At 38.7% G+C, this 14,995-nt stretch overlaps 2 long non-coding RNA genes across 2 annotated transcripts; one reads left to right on the top strand and one right to left on the bottom strand.

The window, feature by feature from the left end:
* Positions 675–14,587, bottom strand: LOC110264153. The gene is made up of 3 exons (XR_002349886.1): positions 14,575–14,587; positions 10,564–10,566; positions 675–1,068 (listed from the first exon to the last, which is right to left on the bottom strand). It is a non-coding gene; the product is annotated as an uncharacterized LOC110264153 (long non-coding RNA).
* On the top strand, positions 1,038–1,506 carry LOC110264152. The gene is made up of 3 exons (XR_002349885.1): positions 1,038–1,158; positions 1,230–1,346; positions 1,457–1,506. It is a non-coding gene; the product is annotated as an uncharacterized LOC110264152 (long non-coding RNA).

Raw genomic sequence — 14,995 nt, 5'->3', positions numbered from 1 at the left:
TATGAAATAATAAGGATTTTATATGATTTGGATTAGATAAGTAATATTTTAAATATTAATATTGTTATTTTGGAAAATAAAAAAATTAAGTATATTATTTCTAATTATTTGGTTGGGGCATTTTATTGAAAATAATTTGTAAAAATGAGGGAGTTGGAAAGTTGAAACTTTGAGGTTGATATGAGATTAGTGTGCGGAGGTTAAGCACGTCGTTTTAACTCCATCCTGTTTAATAGCCTTTGATGCTTCTTAAGTGAAATTACTAAAATGTCCCTAACCCTAATTTTACTCAAAAACCCTAACCCAGTTACCCGGTTCCCCTGAGCCCAGCAGCAGCAACACTTCCCCTTTCCCAAATCAAAGCGCAGCCACACCTCCACCCCTGCTTCATCCCCTTCGGTGTAACGCATCCTCAGTCCCTATTTTAGCGCCGCAACCCTCCTTACAGCCGCCACCCTTTCTTCTTCCTTTTAGCAAACCTGCAACACGACAACTTCAGAGAAGAAACGGAAATCAAAAAGGGGGAAACTGAGCCAGAATGAGGGAAGGAGAGGAAAGAATGGCGTCGCCGGCGTGTCGGGCTTCACCACCGCCGTCGCATCGCTGTCGTCAGCCCTGCGAGTTGTCACCCGCACCGCTGCCGTCGAATCTTCGCAATGCTGTCGCCACTGTTCGCGCAGAAGAGGGTTGAGGAAATAGCTGCCGTAAGCGAGCTAGAGGAGCTCATCCTCGTCGATCTGCTGCCGTTGGGATCACGTACAGGGAACACGCGAGATGGGTGGTGCGCCGTTGGAGCCACATCGTCGTGTCCCTCACTGTCGCCGTCGCGATGGAGAGCGAGAGGCAGAGAGCTCGCGGTGGGGGAAGGGTCAAGCGCCGTCGTGCCGTGCGAAGCTATCCCCGCCGTTCCTGCCATCGTCAATGCCACCGAGGCTCCGACCGTTATCGTTGTTGAGGGAGCTCGCCGGAGTTGCTGGAGGCTGCCACCGCTCTATCTGGTCCTGTGTTGAGTTGCGCTGGTAAGCCTCTGCCGCTAAAAAACGTCCCTGCTGTTGCGTTGCCGGAGTTCTGACAGCCGGAAAACCTCACTGCCGCTGTGGTTGTAGTCCACTGTATGGCCGCCGGAGAAAACCGCCTTGGCCGCTGAAACCACCGCCGGTAAGGGTCCTTGCAGTCGGTTCTCATTCTTTCTGTTCCTAGGTTTTTATGGTTATGACGTTGTCGTGCAGTCGCGGTTGTCATGGTCGGAATTCGTCTCCACTGCTGCTTGAGGTGGCTGCCGGGCTGCCGCTGAACCGGTTTGAAGACCGCCATTGTTCCGGTTCAGCCGTTCCTCCTTCGATTCGGTAAGCGTTTCGATTTGAAAGCTTTTTCGTTATTATTCTGTTATCTCACGTTGAGGTTTGTGGCGTTAATTGCTATAAGATTGAGTTTGGTTGTTGTATGTTGCGATTAGAGTTGTTGAGACTGTTGCGAAAGTGGCTTGGAGCTGAGGTTTTGGTTGCCATCAGTTCAGTTTGAGGCGGAAAGGACTCCATGAGGCGTTTGGGTTATGGAGTTGTGTTTTGAGGTAGGGGCACTTTCCCAAAACTATATTTTGTATACTGGAATTATTACATATGGATACTGATGTGAGATATGGTGTATTTAGTGATTGTATCTACCTTATGTATTATTTGATTGACTCGAATGATTATGGATGTTTGTTTGGATGAATTATTGTGCGGCTTTGTGAAATGTAATGTTTTGGAGTTGATTCTTTAAAGGCTTGAAATATGAGTTTAATCCGTTGAGGATTGGTTTGAATCGTGTCAATTATTCTGATGATGTGAAAGATAGAATACTTTTAAAATTCAGCCTGGGGTGCTTTAATTGATTTGGTTTTGATAAATGACTTATCGCTGAACTGCTTCTTTAAAGCTTTAGAAATGAGTTAATTCGGTTGATATTGGTGTGATTTTGAAACGGTTTCTTTGAGATGTGCCAATGAGGCGACTGTTGGATTTAGTTTGATTTTGAATTGATTTTGGATTTTGGGCTGTTGGAAAAGGATTGTGGAATGGTTTTTGTTGGGACCCGAACCGGGTGGCAAAGTCCAAGTTTTAGGGGAGATGCTGCCGGAATTTCTATAAAATCCGAGTCTTTATTGAAAGGTTGTTTGGAAAAATGATGAGTTAAAGACTTCTACTATTTTATTTGAATTATCAAGAAAAGGATGATTCATGCTTTTGAAATGAATTATTAAATAGGAAATTGTGATTTAGTCTTGCTTCTTAAGAAAGGCATTGTATCTCTTTCAGAAAAAAAAGTTATTTAGATGAAACTTATGTTTTAAAGCTGTTTTAAATGTGACAAGGGCAATGCCTTTGAATTTGACTTGAGGGTTTCAATTAGAGGAGTTTCAATGACGTTGAAAGAACTTGAATGTCTATTGACAAGTTTCATTTTGAAATGTTTTAGAGAAAGGCTTTAAGTACTCTTGAACTCTGAATTCTTGCAAGACTAAAACAATTTTGAATAGTTGAAACATTCTAGAATTTATTATGGGGGTTGAAGTTGGTTTTCCTAAGTAAAGGAAACGGCTTGAAAGAAGTAAATGATTACGTGATTCGGTTTGGCTTAGATCTTATTTTATTACTCAAATAGAAAAGCCAAGGTTTTAATGATTTTAAATGAATTTGGAAAAATGAGTTATGTTATTCTCCCCTAAAGACTTGGGACTCTGCCGAGAAACTTTTGTTATAAAATCCCATTGTTGGATGGGTGATTTTGAATATCTCAAAGAGGCTTTTAACTTGCCATGATTATAGAAGTTTTGGAAAGAGGATGCCGAGAGTGGCATTGTTTTTAAAAGGGGAATTTACCTTGAGTAAAAGTGGCTTATGAGCCGAAATGATTTGAGAAATGAGATCTTTAAAGCAAAGGCTTAAAAGAGTTGAAACTTGATTTCGAAGTGAAATGAATTGAGAAAATGATTTATGGCTTAAATGTCGGTTTCATGAATTTGATAATTTTGAATGTGGAAGTGCTGTTTTGTTGTGAGCTAGAATGGCTGTGTATGATTATACATATTGATTGGTTCTGGATTGAATCGTGAGCCGGAATGGCCTTGAATGATATGAATATTGGCTGGTTCTGGACGTTGTATAGTAAAAGTATTTTTGGGAGCGGTATTGCGGTTTAAAGTTTCAAACAGGCTCATATTTTAGTATTAAATAGTATAAGTGTCATCGTAATATCTGAGCTATCAGAGTTGCGCAGCCGGAAGCGTTGCCTTTGGTAGTCAGGGTATTACAGAAAGGGACAGCCGTGAATTATATAGAAGTCTTTCCAAATTAAACAAGTATATGCACATGTTACTATTCATATAGAAAGGGAAGCCGTGAATCAAATATATATGGATTTGTAAAAAAAATAATGATAATAAAAAAATGTAAAACAAATAGTAACAAACAAAAGGACATCACCTTCTACATGAGCATCTTCCATAACTTGGTCAGCTTCCACATCAAAATTGTCATTTTCATGTTCACCAACATAATCTTCCTCATGGGGGATATGAAAATTTCCTCCATCATTTGGGAATGGCCTAGATCTATCATCCTCAGTAATTAAAACTTCAATATGCTCCTCTTCTCTTTCCAAATGAGCTTGATACTTTTTTATTAGCCTTTTCCTCTTTGAAGTTGCTCCATTTTTCATTATGTTGCTGTATAAAAATATTAAACAGACATAAAACAGCACAATGAGGAGCAAATCAAGTAGTGAAATATAACAAAAATTGCCAAATTCTATATCACATAAAACAGCAAAATGAGGAGCAAATCAAGTAGTGAAACATAATCACTAATTTTACTTGATGGTAGGGGCTTCTTTAAAATAGCTACATGGGTAGAGACTGATATAAAGGCCTTCTTATTCTACAAGGACTAATTTCAAAATTGATGATATATATAACAGCTAGATTTATATTTTAACTATAAAAAAAGTTTATTTCAAAAGGAACACCATGAATATAGATAGAAAAAAATTGCAGGCTCGTAGAAATATTAGTTCAAAAAGGCAAGATGCTTGTGATTCCAAATGATAACTTCAAAGTACTAGGACATATGCTTCAATAAATATCGAGAGATTTAATATACGAATGATGAGCGGATATTTTATACGCTTTTTGGGGGTATTTTCATATAGTTTTTAGTAGGATTTAGCTACTTTTCAGTATATTTTTATTAGTTTTTATGCAAAAATTACATTTCCGGATTTTACTATGAGTTTGTGTATTTTTCTGTGATTTCAGGTATTTTCTGACTGAAATTGAGGGACCTAAGCAAAAATCTGATTCAGAGGCTGAAAAAGGACTGCAGATGCTGTTGGATTCTGACCTCCCTGCACTCGAAATGAATTTTCTGGAGCTACAGAAACCCAATTGGTGCGGTCTCAATTGAGTTGGAAAGTAGACATCCAGGGCTTTCCAGGAATATATAATAGTCCATACTTTACCCAAGTTTTGATGATGCAAACCGGCGTTTAAACACCAACTTCCTGCCCTATTCTGAAGTTAAACGCCAGAAACAGGTTACAAACTAGAGTTAAACGCCACAAACAGGCTGCAACCTGGTGTTTAACTCCAAGAGAAGCCTCTACACGTATAAAGCTCAATGCTCAGCCCAAGCACACACCAAGTAGGCCCCGGAAGTGGATTTCTGCACTATCTATCTTAGTTTACTCATTTTCTGTAAACCTAGGTCACTAGTTTAGTATAAAAGCTACTTTTAGAGACTTACTATGTACCTTATGACATTTCACATCAGAACTTGTATTTTCTACGGCATGAGTCTCTATACCCCATGGTTGGGGGTGAGGAGCTCTACTGTGTCTCGATGAATTAATGCAATTACTACTGTTTTTCATTTAATCACGCTTGTTTCTATTCTAAGATATTCACTTGTACTTCAACATGATGAATGTGATGATCCGTGACACTCATCACCATTCTCAACCTATGAACGTGTGCCTGATAACCACCTCCGCTCTATCTTAGATTGAGTGTGTATCTCTTGGGTTCCTGGCTCATACGTTTGATTGCATCTCCTGACAACAGAACATTCAAATATGTGAGATCAGAATCTTCGTGGTATAAGCTAGAATCAATTGGCAGCATTCCTGAGATCCGAAAATTCTAAACCTTGTCTGTGGTATTCCGAGTAGGATCCAGGAAGGAATAACTGTGACGAGCTTCAAACTCATGAATGCTGGGCGCAGTGACAGTGTGCAAAAGGATCAATGGATCCTATTCCAACATTAGTGAGAACCGACAGATGATTAGCCATGTAAATGGACCCTTTTCACTGAGAGGACGACTGGTAGCCATTGACAAGGTGATCCACCAACATACAGCTTGCCATGGAAGGAAACCTGCGTGCGTGAAGAAGAAGACAGTAGAAAAGTAGAGATTCAGAAGACAGAGCATCTCCAAAACCTCAATCTGTTCTCCATTACAGCATAACAAGTATTATTTCTTTTATGTTAATTACTCTTCATACACCCAATCAATTTTATTACTAATTTCCTGACTAAGAGTTACAAAATAACCATAGCTTGCTTCAAACCGACAATTTCCATGGGATCGACCCTTACTCACGTAAGGTATTACTTGGACGACCCAGTGCACTTGCTGGTTAGTTGTGCGGAGTTGTGAAAAGTGTGATTTACAATTTTGTGCACCAAGTTTTTGGCGCCGTTGCCGGGGATTGTTCGAGTTTGGACAACTGATGGTTTATTTTGTTGCTTAGATTAGGAAAAATTTATCTTTTTAGTTTAGAGTCACTAAAATTGTGTCTTCTATTATTGTTTTTAGTTGAAACTTTTTTTTTAAAATCCTTATTTTCTTTTTCAAATTTTTTCGAAAATTTTTATAAACTAATAATTGAGTTTTTCTGTTTGAGTTTAGTTTCATATTTTAAGTTTGGTGTCAATTGCATGATTTTATTTTTCTTTCAAGTTTTTTTCGAATTATTAGTGCTCAGAATATAAATTTTTTTTAAAGTTTGGTGTCCTTTGTGTTTCTATTTTCTTAAAAATTTTTCAAAAGTTGTTCTTAGCGTTCATCGTGATATTCAAAGTTTTCCTGTTTGTTTCCTTTGTTTTGATCTAGAAATTTAAGTTTGGTGTCATTTTTACTGTTTTTCTCTTTCTTCATTAAATTCAAAAATATCTTTTCTCTTTATTTTAATTAATTTTCGAATTTTCCTTTAAAAATTCAGATTTTTATTTTAAAACTTTTTTATTCTATCTTATCTTAGTTTTGAAATTTCAAAATTCAAAATCTTTTTCAAAAATCATATCCAAAGTTTTTCAAATCTTCTTAATTAAGTAATTATTTTAGTTTTCAAAATTATTTTTCTCTTAGTTTTCGAAATTTATATTTTAATTTCTAATTATTTTATTTTATCTTATTATTTTTATTTATTTTTAATTATTCGGTTTGTTTCTACTTAAATAAAATAAAAAAAAACAAAAATATATCTTATTTGCAATTCATATCAATTCCCTTTTATCCATCATGGACCTAAATGGAAATGAACAATCCAGAAAGACTATGGGGTCATATGCTAACCCCATTACTGCTGCATATGGGAGCAGCATCTGTATACCTCCCATCAATGCAAGCAATTTTGAGCTAAATCCTCAGCTCATTGTCATGGTGCAGCAAAATTGCCAGTATTTCGGTCTTCCACAGGAAGAACCTACTGAGTTTCTGGCACAATTCTTGCAAATTGCTGACACAGTACGTGACAAGGAAGTAGATCAGGATGTCTACAGATTATTACTATTTCCATTTGCTGTAAAAGATCAAGCTAAGAGGTGGTTAAATAACCAACCTACAGCAAGCATAAGAACATGGAAACAGTTATCAGACAAATTCCTGAATCAATATTTCCCTCCAAAAAGGATGACACAGCTAAGGCTGGACATCCAAGGCTTTAAACAAGAGAATAATGAATCCCTTTATAACGCCTGGGAGAGGTACAGAGGGATGCTAAGGAAATGCCCCTCTAAAATGTTTTCAGAGTGGGTGCAGTTAGACATCTTCTACTATGGGCTTACAGAAAAAGCTCAGGTATCTCTAGACTACTCAGCTGGTGGATCTATACACATGAGAAAGACTATTGAAGAGGCTCAAGAGCTTATTGATACAGTTGCTAGAAATCAGCATCTGTACATAAGTAATGAGCCCTCCATGAAAGAAGAAGCTAAGGCAGTATCAACTGACTTTAGTCCTCAGGAACAAGTTGCTGAACTCAATCAGCAACTATCTTCTATAACAAGGCAGTTAGCAGAATTTCAGGAGATGCTACAAGAAACCAAAAATACTAACAAGGATATGGAATCACAATTGAATCAGACAAAATAGCAGTTATCAAAATAGATAACAGAGGAGTGCCAAGTAGTTCAATTAAGAAGTGGAAAAATATTAAATATCTCAACTTAAAGCAGCAGAAAGCCAAAAAAAGAACAGCTGACAGAGGATGAGCAACCTGCTATCCAAAATCCCTCTAAGGACAGTAAGAGCCCAGAGAGGAATAAGTCTGGCGTTCAAATGCCAGAAAAGGGTGAAAAACTGGCATTAAACGCCCAATCCATGTCCAGTTCTGGCGTTCAAATGCCAGAAAAGGGTAGGAATCTGGCGTTAAACGCCCAATCCATGTCCAATTCCGGCGTTCAAACGCTAGTGAGGGATCAGACACCTGCAAGTGCTGATAATAACTCCCTTAAGAAGGCTTCTCAACCTGCCTCTGTAGAAAATAAACCTGCAGCAACTAAGGTTGAAGAATATAAAGCCAAAATGTCTTATCCTCAGAAACTCCGCCAAGCGGAACATGATAAATAATTTGCCCGCTTTGCAGACTATCTCAGGACTCTTGAAATAAAGATTCCGTTTGCAGAGGCACTTGAGCAAATACCCTCTTATGCTAAGTTCATGAAAGAGATCTTAAGTCATAAGAAGGATTGGAGAGAAACAAAAAAAGTTTTTCTCACTGAAGAATACAGTGCAGTCATTCTAACAAGCTTACCAGAAAAGCTTAAGGATCCCGGAAGCTTTATGATACCATGCACATTAGAGGGTACTTGTACCAAGACAGCTCTATGTGACCTTGGGGAAAGTATCAATCTAATCCCTACATCCACTATCAGAAAGCTTAGCTTGACTGAAGAGGTCAAACCAACCCGGATATGTCTTCAACTTGCTGATGGCTCCATTAAATATCCATCAGGAATAATTGAGGACATGATTGTCAAGGTTGGGCCATTTGCCTTTCCCACTGACTTTATAGTGCTGGAAATGGAGGAGCACAAGAGTGCAACTCTCATTTTAGGAAGATCTTTCCTAGCAACTGGATGAACCCTCATTGATGTCCAAAAAGGATAAGTGACCTTAAGAGTCAATGAGGATGAGTTCAGGCTGAACGCTGTTGAGGCAATGAAGCATCCAGACACATCAAAAGACTGCATGAGTGTTGATATTATTGACTCCTTGGTAGAGGAGATCAACATGGCTGAGAGTCTCGAATCAGAGCTAGAAGACATCTTTAAAGATGTTCAGGCTGATCTGGAGGAATCAGAGGAAATAAAAGAGCCTCTGAAAATTCTTCAGGAAGAGGAGAAACCTCCTAACCCCGAGCTCAAACCACTACCACCATCCCTGAAATATGCATTTCTGGGAGAAGGTGACACTTTTTCGGTGATCATAAGCTCTGCTTTAAATCCACAGGAAGATAAAGCACTACTTCAAGTGCTAAGGACACACAAGACAGCTCTTGGGTGGTCCGTAAGTGATCTTAAGGGCATCAGCCAACAAGATGCATGCACAAGATCCTATTGGAGGACGATGCTAAGCCAGTGGTTCAACCATAGAGGCGGCTAAATCCAACCATGAAGGAGGTGGTGCAGAAAGAGGTCACCAAGTTACTAGAGGCTGGGATTATTTATCCTATTTCTGATAGCCCCTGGGTGAGCCCTGTCCAAGTTGTTCCCAAGAAGGGAGGCATGACAGTGGTTCATAATGAAAAGAATAAACTGGTTCCTACAAGAACAGTTACAGGGTGGCGTATGTGTATTGATTACACAAGGCTCAATACAACCACCAGGAAGGATCACTTTCCTTTACCATTCATAGACCAGATGCTAGAGACTAGCAGGTCATGAATATTACTGCTTTTTGGATGGCTATTTAGGTTACAATCAAATTGCAGTAGATCTTCAGGACCAAGAGAAAACAGCATTCACATGTCCTTCTGAAGTGTTTGCCTACAGAAGGATGCCTTTTGGTCTGTGCAATGCACCTGTAACCTTTCAGAGGTGCATGCTCTCTATCTTCTCTGATATGGTAGAGAAATTTCTGGAAGTCTTCATGGATGACTTTTCAGTATTTGGAGACTCATTCAGCTCCTGCCTTGACCATTTAGCACTTGTTCTGAAAAGATGCCAAGAGACCAACCTAGTTTTAAACTGGGAAAAATGTCACTTTATGGTGAGTGAAAGAATTGTCCTTGGGCATAAAATTTTAAACAAGGGAATAGAGGTGGATCAAGCTAAAGTGGAAGTAATTGAAAAGTTACCACCACCTGCCAATGTTAAGGCAATCAGAAGCTTTTTGGGGCATGCAGGATTCTATAGGAGGTTTATAAAGGATTTTTCAAAAACTACAAAACCTCTGAGCAATCTGCTAGCTGCTGACATGCCATTTGTGTTTGACACATAGTGTCTGCAAGCGTTTGAAACTCTGAAAGCTAAGCTGGTCACAGCACCAGTTATTTCTGCACCAGACTGGACATTACCATTCGAACTAATGTGTGATGCCAGTGACCATGCCATTGGTGCAGTACTGGGACAGAGGCATAACGAGCTTCTGCATGTCATTTATTATGCTAGCCGTGTTTTAAATGATGCACAAAAAAATTACACAACCACAGAAAAAGAGCTGCTTGCAGTGGTTTATGCCATTGACAAGTTTAGATCATACTTAGTAGGATTAAAAGTGATTGTGTACACTGACCATGCTGCTCTTAAATATCTACTTACAAAGCAGGATTCAAAACCCAGGCTCATAAGATGGGTGTTGCTTTTTCAAGAGTTTGATATAGAAATAAGAGACAGAAAAGGGACAGAGAACCAAGTGGCTGATCATCTGTCCCGGATAGAACCAGTAGAAGGGGCGTCCTCCCCCTCTATTGAGATCTCTGAAACCTTTCCAAATGAGCAATTGTTTGCCATTCAGGAAACACCATGGTTTGCAAATATTGCAAACTATAAAGTTGTAAGATTCATACCCAAAGAGTACAGCAGGCAGCAAATAAAGAAATTAATTTCTGATGCAAAGTACTACTTATGGGATGAACCATATCTCTTTAAGAGATGTACAGACGGAATAATCCGTAGATGTGTGCCCAATGAAGAGGCACAGAAGATCTTATGGCATTGCCATAGATCACAATATGGATGCCATTTCGGAGGTGAGCGAACAGCCACCAAGGTTCTCCAATGTGGCTTCTACTGGCCTACTCTCTATAGAGACTCCCGAGAGTTCGTACCTAACTGTGACAGTTGCCAGAGAGATGATAATCTGCCTCATGGTTACGCCATGCCTCAACAAGGGATCTTGGAGATTGAGTTGTTTGATGTATGGGGTATTGACTTCATGGGGCCTTTTCCACCATCATACTCAAACACGTATATTCTGGTGGCAGTAGACTATGTATCTAAATGGGTAGAGGCAATTGCAACACCCACTAATGATACTAAGACAGTGCTGAAATTCCTCCAGAAACATATCTTCAGCAGGTTTGGTGTCCCTAGAGTACTAATCAGTGATGGAGGCACTCATTTCTGCAATAAACAACTTTACTCTACTATGGTCCGATATGGAATTAGCCACAAAGTAGCAACTCCATATCATCCACAAATAAATGGGCAAGCTGAAGTCTCTAATAGAGAACTAAAAAGAATCCTGGAACGGACTGTAATTGCCCGTAGAAGAGATTGGGCAAAAAGCTTGGATGATGCTCTGTGGGCATACAGAACAGCATTCAAGACTCCTATAGGAACCTCTCCATACCAGCTTGTGTATGGCAAGGCCTGTCATCTGCCCGTGGAACTGGAGCATAAGGCCTACTGGGCAACCAGATTCCTAAACCTGGATGCTAAGTTAGCTGGAGAGAAGAGATTACTCCAGTTAAATGAGCTAAAGGAATTCAGACTCAATGCTTTCGAAAATGCAAAAATTTTCAAGGAAAAAGCAAAAAGGTGGTATGATAAGAAACTGTCATCCAGAGTCTTTGAACCAGGACAAAAGGTTCTGCTGTTTAACTCTAGGTTCAGATTATTCCCCGGGAAACTGAAATCCCGGTGGAGGGGACCATATGTGATTACAAGTGTGTCACCATATGGCTATGTGGAGCTTCAAGACATTGATTCTAATAAGAAGTTCATTGTTAATGGACAGAGAGTCAAGCATTATCTTGACGGCAATGTTGAGCAAGAATACTCAAGGCTGAGACTAGATTAAAAGCTCAGTAAGGTCCAGCTAAAGACAATAAAGAAGTGCTTGCTGGGAGGCAACCTAGCCATTAGCAAGGTTTATTTGTTATTCAAATAATAATTATATGAGTTTGATCTAAATTATCTTCAAGATTAATTCTTAATTACAAGAGTTCACAGAGTTACAGAAGGATTCAGAGGATTCACAGAGAAAAGGAGCTCACTGGCACGAAAACGCCAGTAAGAGATGTTTTTAGGCGTTAAACGCCCAAAAGAAGCATCAACTGGGCATTTAACGCCAGTAAAGATACATTTCTGGGCGTTAAACGCTAGAATGGGTACCATTTTGGGTGTTTAACGCCAAAATTGCAGCATCTTGGGCGTTTAGAAAAACGCCCAGTGACAAAGGATTTCTGGCATTTAACGCCAGCCAGAAGCACCAGCTGGGCATTAAACGCCCAAAAGAAGCATCAGCTGGGCGTTAAACGCCCAAAACAAGCAACAATTGGGCATTTAACGCCAGGATTGTAGAGGGGAGGAAGTTTTGTTTCCAACTCATTTTTTTTCAAATTTTCATGATTCCATCCATAATTTCTTACATAAACATGTTACAAAATTTCATCTTTCAACTTCAATTTCAAAAATAAATAAATAAATAAATAATGATAATAAATTTCATATTAATCCTAAAAGTTCTCCTTAATCTTTCTTTAATTTCTTCTCAAATCTTTTTTTCAACTCATATTATCTTTTCAAATTCAAATTTATCTTTTTTAAATCTCTCTCATATCTTTTCAATTTTAAAATTGCATCTTATGAATATCATATTTATCTTTTACAACTCACATCTTCTATCATATCTTTTACAACTCATATTTTCTATCATATCTTTTACAAATCATATCTTCTATCATATCTTTTTCAAAATTTTCGTGCCCACCCCCTCCCTTTTAAATTGCCATTCGGCCACCCCCTCTCCTCCACCATTCGAATTTGGCTCTCCTTCTATTCCTCTCTTTTCCTTTCTTTTACTTGAGGACAAGCAAACCTCTAAGATTGGTGTATTTTTCCGTGATCACCAAGTCAAGACTCACTAAGATCATGGCCCCCAAGGGAAAACAAACCACTTCAAGAGGGAAGAAAGAGAATAATCCAAAACCACTTTGGAATCAAGAGAGGTTCTTAACAAAAGAACATGCAGATCATTACTATAAAATAATGGGTCTAAGATCAGTGATCCCGAAAGTTAAATTTGATCTGAACGAAGACGAATATCCGGAGATCCAAGAGCAAATTCGAAAAAGAGACTGGGAAATCCTAGCTAATCCTGAGACAAAGGTGGGAAGAAACATGGTTCAGGAATTCTACTCAAATTTGTGGCAAACAGATAAGCAGAGAAGGACTGGAATCACCTTCTACACCTTTCGAACCATGGTCAGAGGGAAGGCTATTTACTTCCACCTTGACAAAATAAGAGAGGTCTTCAAGCTGCAACAACTACAAGATGAACGGGCTCCTTTAATAGGAGAATGGTGAGATCAGATAAGCGCTTGGACCAAGTTCTAGAGGATATATACATCCCTGGAACCAAGTGGACAACCAACACAAAGGGTGTCCCAAATCAACTCAAGAGAGGAGATATCAAACCAGTCGCTAGGGGTTGGCTGGACTTCATTCGGCGTTCCATACTGCCCACCAGTAACCGCTCTGAGGTCACTCTCAAAAGAGCAATGATGATCCATTGTATTATGCAGGGAAAAGAAGTGGAGATTCATCATCTAATTTCTTGTGAGCTCTACATAATTGCAAACAAGAACTCCAAAGAAGCCAAATTGGCTTACCCAAGCTTAATATCTCTGCTATACAAAGACGCTGGGGTAAAGATGGGAGTGGATGAGTATATCTCAGTCGAGCACCCAATCACCAAAAAGTCAATGGAAAGACAACAAGTGCAAGATAACTCCATCAAAAGGAGGGCACAGGAGTTCCTCCTAGAAATCCCTCAGATTGACTACTGGACCCGCCTAGAAGCATCTGTCACCAAGCTGCAAGAAGCTATGGATCAACTGAAAGAAGAACAGCAAGTTCAAAATAGCATGCTCTGCAAACTGCTGAAGGAACAAGAGAAGCAAAGACGTGAGCTACAGGAGCTGAAGCGCCAGAAGCTGTCTCTTGAAGGGCCAGACACCCCGCAGATTAAAGGAGCATCCATCTCCTAAAATAAAGGTTGTTGAGTCCTAATCTTAACTCTGTGATAACTTTTGCTATTAGAGATCCACCCTAGGAGTCACATGAATAATAGTAATTAGTATTTTTATTTTTATTTTTATTTTTATTTTTTTATCTCCAAGTAAGCTATAATTTATTTTTCTCATCATCATTAAACATGAATAAAATAGCAGATTTTTTAGAATAAGGAGGCAGTTTTATTTTCGAGTTCTTAATAAGAAAAATTCAAATTATTTATATGTGGTGGCAATACTTTTTGTCTTCTGAATGAATGCTTGAACAGTGCATAATTTTTTATAGTAAAGTTTATGAATGTTAAATTTGTTGGATCTTGAAAGAATAATGAAAAAGGAGAAATGTTATTGATAATCTAAAAAATCATAAAATTGATTCTTGAAGCAAGAAAAAGCAGTGAATACAAAGCTTGCAAAAAAATGGCAAAAAATAAAAGAAAAAGAAAGAAAAAGAAAAAGCAAGCAGAAAAAGCCAATAGCCTTTTAAACCAAAAGGCAAGGGTAAAAAGGATCCAAGGCTTTGAGCATTAATGGATAGGAGGGCCTAAAGGAATAAAATCCTGGCCTAAGCGGCTAAACCAAGCTGTCCCTAACCATGTGCTTGTGGCGTGAAGGTGTCAAGTGAAAAACTTGAGACTGAGCGGTGTCGTGGTCCAAAGCAAAAAGAGTGTGCTTAAGAACTCTGGGGACTTTAGCAAAGCTAAGTCACAATCTGAAAAGGTTCACCCAGTTATGTGTCTGTGGCATTTATGTATCCGATGGTAATACTGGAAAATAAAGTGCATAGGGTCACGGCCAAGACTCATAAAGTAGCTGTGTTCAAGAGTCAACATACTAAACTAGGAGAATCAATAACACTATCTGAATTCTGAGTTCCTATAGATGCCAATCATTCTGAACTTCAAAGGATAAATTGAGGTGCCAAAACTGTTCAGAAGCAAAAAGCTACTAGTCCCGCTCATCTAATGAGAATTTGAGCTTCATATAAAACTCTGAGATACTATTGCCTCTTGATTTTCTTTCTATACTGTTTTATTTATCTATTTGCTTGAGGACAAGCAACAGTTTAAGTTTGGTGTTGTGATGAGCGGATATTTTATACGCTTTTTGGGGGTATTTCATATAGTTTTTAGTAGGATTTAGCTACTTTTCAGTATATTTTTATTAGTTTTTATGCAAAAATCACATTTCTGGATTTTACTATGAGTTTGTGT

The sequence above is a fragment of the Arachis ipaensis genome, chromosome B06 (assembly GCF_000816755.2).
Source record: "Arachis ipaensis cultivar K30076 chromosome B06, Araip1.1, whole genome shotgun sequence".
Classification (NCBI taxonomy): Eukaryota; Viridiplantae; Streptophyta; class Magnoliopsida; order Fabales; family Fabaceae; genus Arachis; species Arachis ipaensis.
The sequence above is the reverse complement of the archived record's forward strand: the minus strand, read 5'-3'. Positions and strand labels throughout refer to the sequence as shown.